Raw genomic sequence first — 6,724 nt, forward strand, 5'->3', positions numbered from 1 at the left:
CCTCTCTTTCCTAATGAGTCCACCGTGCTTCCGGCGTCGAACAGATTCTTCTAGTGAATGTGTGCCGTAAATAATTACAGCACTGAGGGGCACGTCCGTGCCTGGTCTGCGTGTGCAACAATGCATTTTGTACCTTGAAAGTCGTGGTTTTATTTAATGTTTCAAGCACCCATCTACCATTGACTTGCTACATGTAGTACTTAAACCGGGCCCTCCTGTCAGAAAGAAAAATAGAAGAAGTAATTAATCTGGACCCCTCCGCTCCTCGTCGTGGGTATTTAAGTCGTTTCATGGATGGAAAGGCTAGTCCATTTCTCCAGATCCACCGTCTGTCCAGATCCACGCCACATATAGCAGCGCTCGCAGGCGGCGCGATCCCAGCAATGGAGACGGAGATGGAGGTCTACTCCGGTGCCCCGAGCACTAAGAGGGCGAGGCTCACGCCACCAGCGACGCCTTCCTCTGGTGGTTTGGCGGTAGCGTCTGGAAGCGGCGAGGGTGCGCCTACCGGATCCGAGGATCAAGAAGAGTAGTCTGGTCCCGACCGCATCAGCGACCTCCCGGGCGCCATCCTCGGTGAGGTGATCTCTCGTCTGTCCACTAAGGAAGGCGTTCGCACTCAAATCCTCGCACGTCGATGGCGTCCTTTATGGCGCACCGCTCCTCTGAATCTCGACTGCAGTGAGATCCCTGTCGGTCGTCTTTTTAAGCCCCTAGAAACAATTCATATCGACGTATTGTCCATGCTCCCCAGTAAGGATGTCATTCGCATTAGATATTTTGGAACTCGGTGTAGTTTTCAACCTAACGTTGATGGTTCGTGCCTTCCGGAAGCCATCCTCTCTGGTCATGGGGGCACAGTTCATCGTCTCTGCATTCCGGCGTGCTACCTCCACTGCAGACCCTCTACAGTTGACACCTGGCTTCGATCCCCAAGACTGAAGTATCTCCAGGTTCTCGAGTTCTATTACATGTTCCCAGGTTTTGTTGGAAAAACCAGCACACTACCACATGAAATCTCTTCGTCCGCACCCTCACCGCCGACTTCCACGCTGCTATTTTCCTCCTCACTGCACACCGTCACATTTGCTCTTTTCCAGATACCTGACAAGTATGCACGATCACTTAAACTTCCACTCCTCAAGAGGCTTTCGTTTTTGGAAGTTGATATATCATACGTCTCACTGCAAAGCATAATCAGCCATTGTTGCCCTGCCCTCAAGTGGCTCCTGCTTGTTTGCAATAACTTGGACCACTGCATCATAATAAACTCAGGCAAAGTTGAAGTCATCTGTATCCTTTGTGAGAATGGTGAACTCGTTGTTGAGGATGCGCCCTCACTTAAATGATTGATTCATGATATTCAGAGCCGGCACTTGCAGATAACTGTCTTTCATGCACCTAAGCTTGAGTGTTTGGGTAATTTTTATGAAGGATTTCCTGAATCCAAGATTGTTTTTGGCTCTACAGTTATCGAGGTGCTCACCTTTTGCACTATAATCTTTACTTGCATTCCTTGCAGTGCCGAAGTTTCATGTCGCGCGACCTTTTATCCAGCTAATTTTATGATATGTGCTTGTCGCAGGCTTTGTCTGTAGTCAGCCTATCAATGGTGGTTCAATCTGTGAAGACCCTGCTTATCCACATGTCATTAAATCTGAACAAGGTTGTTGCCTTGATGCAATGCTTTCCTAGCCTAGAGAACCTGTTTATCGAGGTAACGATTTCCAGACACATTGAAAGCACATACAACACAACGTACTATATTCGAGGCCTCTATCCCCCTTTGTAGTCCTCGAGTACTCTCACTCTTTATGCATTTTCAGGGAGGAGTATGCCGCGAGGAAGGTGTAAAAAATAAGTGGCGCCACAAGCACCGGGTGTTTCTCAAACAGCATGACATTCGCCTGAAGACAGTAACGCTGGAAAAAATATGTACACTGCAACAAAAACATTGAATTTGCAAAGTTCTTTGTTCGGAACGCAAATGAGTTAGAGACTATGAGGCTCAAGTTTCTCTCCCCCCAGACAACATCACTGAAGGATTTTATGAACATCAAGACACTACTAGGGAAAAGCTTATGCACAGAAGTTTATCAGTAGCACGGTTTAAAAATGGGCGCTACTGCTAATTAGTAGTAGCGAGGGGTATAAAAACCGTGCTACTACTAAATTGATAGTAGTAGCGAGGGGTATAAATCCGCGCTGCTACTAAATGATCTCCAACGATGCCCCCGGAATAGGCCATAGTAGTAGCGTGGGTTTGCTGGGCCGCGCTAGCAATAGAAATATAGTCATAGCGCTGGTCACGAAAAGCGCTAAAACTAACCCAGCCCACCCAGCCCAGCGAGACAACCAACCTAGCCTAGCGAACAACCACCATCGCTCTCTCATTTTCTCCTCTTCCTCCCGTGAACACTCGCCGCCGCCACCAACGCCGGGCGATTCCGACTACTTCCGGCGGCCGTCGCCGGAACTGCACACCCACGAGCTCTCACGACGGTTCTTCCTTCCCTCCGACCAGATCTGCTCCTCGTGGTGGCAAGCGCTCGCGCGCGACCCCTCCCCGCGGCTAGGGTTTCGGCTGCCTCCAACTCCAGTGCGGTGCGATCTCCTCTCCCCTCGATTCATGCCCTCTCCTCTCCCCTTCTTTCTTCTCTCCTAACCCCCTCACCTATTTCTTCGGTTCGGTGCAGCAACCGCCCTCCTCCATGGACGAGGACGACCACCACGGCATGCACGTGGTCGAGTTCACCGTCGCCTACTCCGGTGCGGTGCTGGACCAAGGACCTCCGCCTCAACAGATCCTAGCTTGGGTAAGCACCCCCATCCCCATGGCCGTTTCACTTTCTTCCTCTGCCCCTCTTCTCTGTTCTTCCATGAATCCTCTGGTTTCAGTTAATTAGCAGCACAACCACATCCACACAAAGGCGTAGGAGCGTTACTGCTTGTATAAAACTAAATCTCTGTAATGTTTTTTGTTATGTTACCATGGCTGCCAAAGAGTGTTTGTGTCTTCTGTTTCTCAATATGATATGCTCACAAGTTTGTTGATACGTGCAGATTGGTGGTCTTTGACTTTGCAACAGATGTTATTGTGCATATCGGTGAAGTCAGATTCTACTTGCACAAGGTCAGTGTTCTAGTATTTTCAGCAGTTTTTGCTGAGGTCAACACTAAGCATTTATATTTGCTTCTACAAATAACGGCAAGGGTGCTGTAAGTAGATATGTGTTACATCCTGCAGCACGTAGTTCTTCAGACACAGAATGTTCAACTGTCGGGGTCTCTTTGTCATGCCATCAAGAGTAGTAACATCATCAACAATTATGCTTCACGTCTGATTGCTGTTGGGCTGTCTCTTTCCAATCTACTGGACCCTGTTTCACACCCAAAATATTTTCACTGCCAAGATGATTATCAACACCACCTTAAAATATTTGTGATGGCCTAATAGACTGCCTTCGGCAACCTAACCAAACAAATCGAAGAATCATCCATTACATTTATGTTACCATTCTTCAGACTAAAAAAACCTTATAGCAACCATATGCTGCTTTGGTGTTACCACCATCCAAATTTTGTTCTTCAGATATGCAAAATTATTCATTGTTCATCGGTTGCTTAGGGGAAAATGGTTACCTTGGTGAGTCATCTCTAGTGAATTAGGTGTTGAAAATGTTTTCTTATGTATGTTTCAGTGGGAAGTCGGATCATTTGCTGCTCAAAATCCGACAAATCGGAGGAGGAATGCGCGAGAAGCAAGTCTATCATCAATGGCAAGGTTGGTCGTGTATTCCTATTCTTTGAGTTTTCTCCGTTTCAACCATACAATTCATCTAGCATACGGTATCGTCGTTGCAACCTTTCAATTTGGCAACTTGGAAGTAGTTTACAGTTACTATATTGTGAGTGTGTGACCTAAAAATAAGGTAGCAAATTACTATAGATACTACTTCAAAACCATGTGCTCCTACTCACTATTTCTGTGTGTCATGTGTACTACCAACTTACTGATGTTTCTTTAATTCCCATAGTCTACAAAATTCATGCTTGCTACTGTATGTTTGTGCCCCTAGCTTGCATGCTGATGTTGTATGTGCATGGTGGTGGCCTCCTTCCTGTTGTTATTTGCTCCATATTGAGAATTGTTTTGTAAAAGATAATGAGATGGACACAGTTAGGAGATGATGCTACCAAGTTCAAACTCTCTTGAATGGATAGATCATAGTGCAGTTAGGAGAAGTGATGTTATGAATATGTTGTATGCAAGTTTAGTGTGTATTAGAAAAAGTTCAGCATTAAATTATATAGCAAATTCACTACACGGGGATTTGGCAAGCAGTTTTGTAAAAAAGTTTATGGCAATTTTCTCCGACATGATTTTGTGTGTGTATTTTGGCAGCTCAACAAGATGAACCATACAGGCGAGGAAGCTCCCAGGCGCAGCAACTCCTCCGTCCAAGTTGTGCGTTGGGCGTCGTCCACCCTGTTGGCCACCAGGACGTACGAGGCGACGATTGGCAGTCTCGGTGGACCGGACGCCAACATGCCGATGAGGCTGAGAGCCACAAACAGGTAGCACCTGGTGATCCTGAGAACAGAGTGCTTCAGAATTCCGCAAATACTTCATGTGTAGTACAATTCATATCTGCACACCTTGGTAATTTGAACAGGCTTATGCCTTGCCGTCAGAACAATGAATTCAAGGTTTTGCAGGATCCAACGTGTCGCTAAGGCTGGCTGTGAGTAGAGTGTCAACTCATAGAGGATACGAATCATATCTCTTGTACCATCTGATCGTTTCATGGAACAACTAGCTAGTGCTCTGTTTTCTTGGGCTAGATGCCTAGAACAATCCATGTAAATTTTAGTCTCTGTAGTTTCAACTCTGAATTGTATGCTAGTTTTTAATGATGTACTGTTACTCTGGCTGTCACTATTGATTCATGTGCATGTTCTAGAAAGAAATAAAATACCCTACTAGATTTGGATGTGGACGCTAACTAACAAGTTTTCACTTTCCCGACATGGGCGCAGGGTTGATTGACGCGGACTACCGCGACCCGGTGGGCAGTGTGCTCTTCAACGACTCGGAGGTGGACTTGGCTATGAAGACCGGCGACCGCGTCGCACAGATGATCATCCAGGTAATCTTGACGTTGGAGGTCGCCGAGGAGGAGGACCTCGACGCCACAGTTCAGGGGGAGGTCCACCTGCGTCTAAACTCCGAGTCTTGGTAGATACATCTAGAGAAGTGGTCTGTTTAGGTTGATGGAAAGCTAGGGAAAGTACCCACCTTTTAATGATAGTTGTGTGCGTATGATATGGGATGTCGTGATTTCTTCCTGTTCAGATGTTCACTATTGTATCCATGAATGCTTCAAGTGTTAAAGATGGTTCTGTGACCTGAGCTTATTTTTCATTGGACGTGTCTCTGATGGAAGCAACTGCATCTAACTGTTATTTTTTTAAATTTGCAATTAGTTAGTAGTAGCGTGGGAAACAACAACTCGCTACTAGTATTTAGGATAGTAGTAGCGCGGGTGTGAAATAGCAGTAGCGTGGGTGGCACACGCTACTACTAACAAAGTTAGTAGTAGCGCGGGTTTAACCCACGCTACTACTACCTATTAGCTGTAGCGCGATACTAGTAGCGCGGGTACCCACGCTGCTAGTAGCCTTTTCCCTAGTAGTGAGAAGAGGTGCTTCAATGGGGCAATAAGGCTTCTAGACGTGCTCGTCTTATATTGTCAGGGTATTGTAGGCATATGAACTTGGATTTAAAAGTACACATCTGGACAAACCAGTGTCCAATCATGGATTTGCCGGATCCATTGACCTGTGGATGTTGAGAACGGTTATCCGGCTGTCAGAGATAGGTGTTGTTGCGTGCTTTCCAGTTTGGACTTCGAGCTTGTACTTTATCCATTGTCTGTAAGGTTGTCAGGAACTTGTTTTTGTGATCTTCAGCCATGAAGCAACTTACAAGCTCAAAAAACTATCAAGTTTTCATGTTTTTGTGCACCGTCTGTATGTTTGGATTTCCTTTTGTGAATAGAGCGAGCGACTAAAATCGTCTGGAATACGCAGTCACGTGTGATGTTACGGCCGTGCCTCTCCAAATAACTTGTTAGCTGAAGTATTTTACAATACAGAGGCGGGCGTGCCTCTTGTACCTGTAAGACTGTGCGTCTGTTATCACTGCACGGCACTTCCTTTGTGCATGTCCGTGACTCCGTGGTGAACGTTTTGGGTGGAAACACGCTTCCCACTCTAGAACATAGTGTCTTGTAGAAACATGGCAGTGTTGTTTCTGCAAATCGAGACGTGCTTGTTGTGGAACCGCTGTGCTTGTGCTTTGCTTAAAAGCGTCACCATCCATCTTCTTCTACCCCGATCCAAGTATCTGGCCATTAGAGCAAGCGCGAGATGGTGAGAGATCGGCCATGGAGGCGATTCAGGTGACCACCGTATGTCTTATCGAGGTGGTCAGGGAGAGCAACCCGCAGCCCAACGCGCTGCAACGCCTCCAGGGGCTACTGATGTCCGCCACGGCGCGTTCCTTCTTCGACGCCAGCTTCGCCGCCTGGCTCAAGGGTGCACTGGAAGACTTCATTCACAAGTTCAGCTTCGCCAACAGCAAGGTGAAGGACCTGACTGCTCGCCTCCATTCCATGCGTCGCCTCCGTAAAGGCCGAGCCTCCGCCTCGGCTTCCGCGAC

At 47.0% G+C, this 6,724-nt stretch overlaps 1 long non-coding RNA gene across 2 annotated transcripts; it reads left to right on the top strand.

Annotated features, from left to right (window-relative positions):
- The first annotated feature begins 2,343 nt into the window (after positions 1-2,343).
- LOC125533691 (uncharacterized) lies at positions 2,344-5,418 on the top strand. 2 transcript variants are annotated; one of them, XR_007294335.2, is made up of 6 exons: positions 2,344-2,604; positions 2,697-2,816; positions 3,064-3,133; positions 3,702-3,784; positions 4,406-4,578; positions 5,041-5,418. It is a non-coding gene; the product is annotated as an uncharacterized LOC125533691 (long non-coding RNA). The 2 variants fall into 2 exon arrangements; XR_015615169.1 differs by having other exon boundaries at positions 2,344-2,599.
- The last annotated feature ends 1,306 nt before the right edge of the window (positions 5,419-6,724 follow it).

Source organism: Triticum urartu, chromosome 2A (genome assembly GCF_056163025.1).
Source record: "Triticum urartu cultivar PI428250 chromosome 2A, HENAU_Tu73, whole genome shotgun sequence".
Lineage (NCBI taxonomy): Eukaryota > Viridiplantae > Streptophyta > Magnoliopsida > Poales > Poaceae > Triticum > Triticum urartu.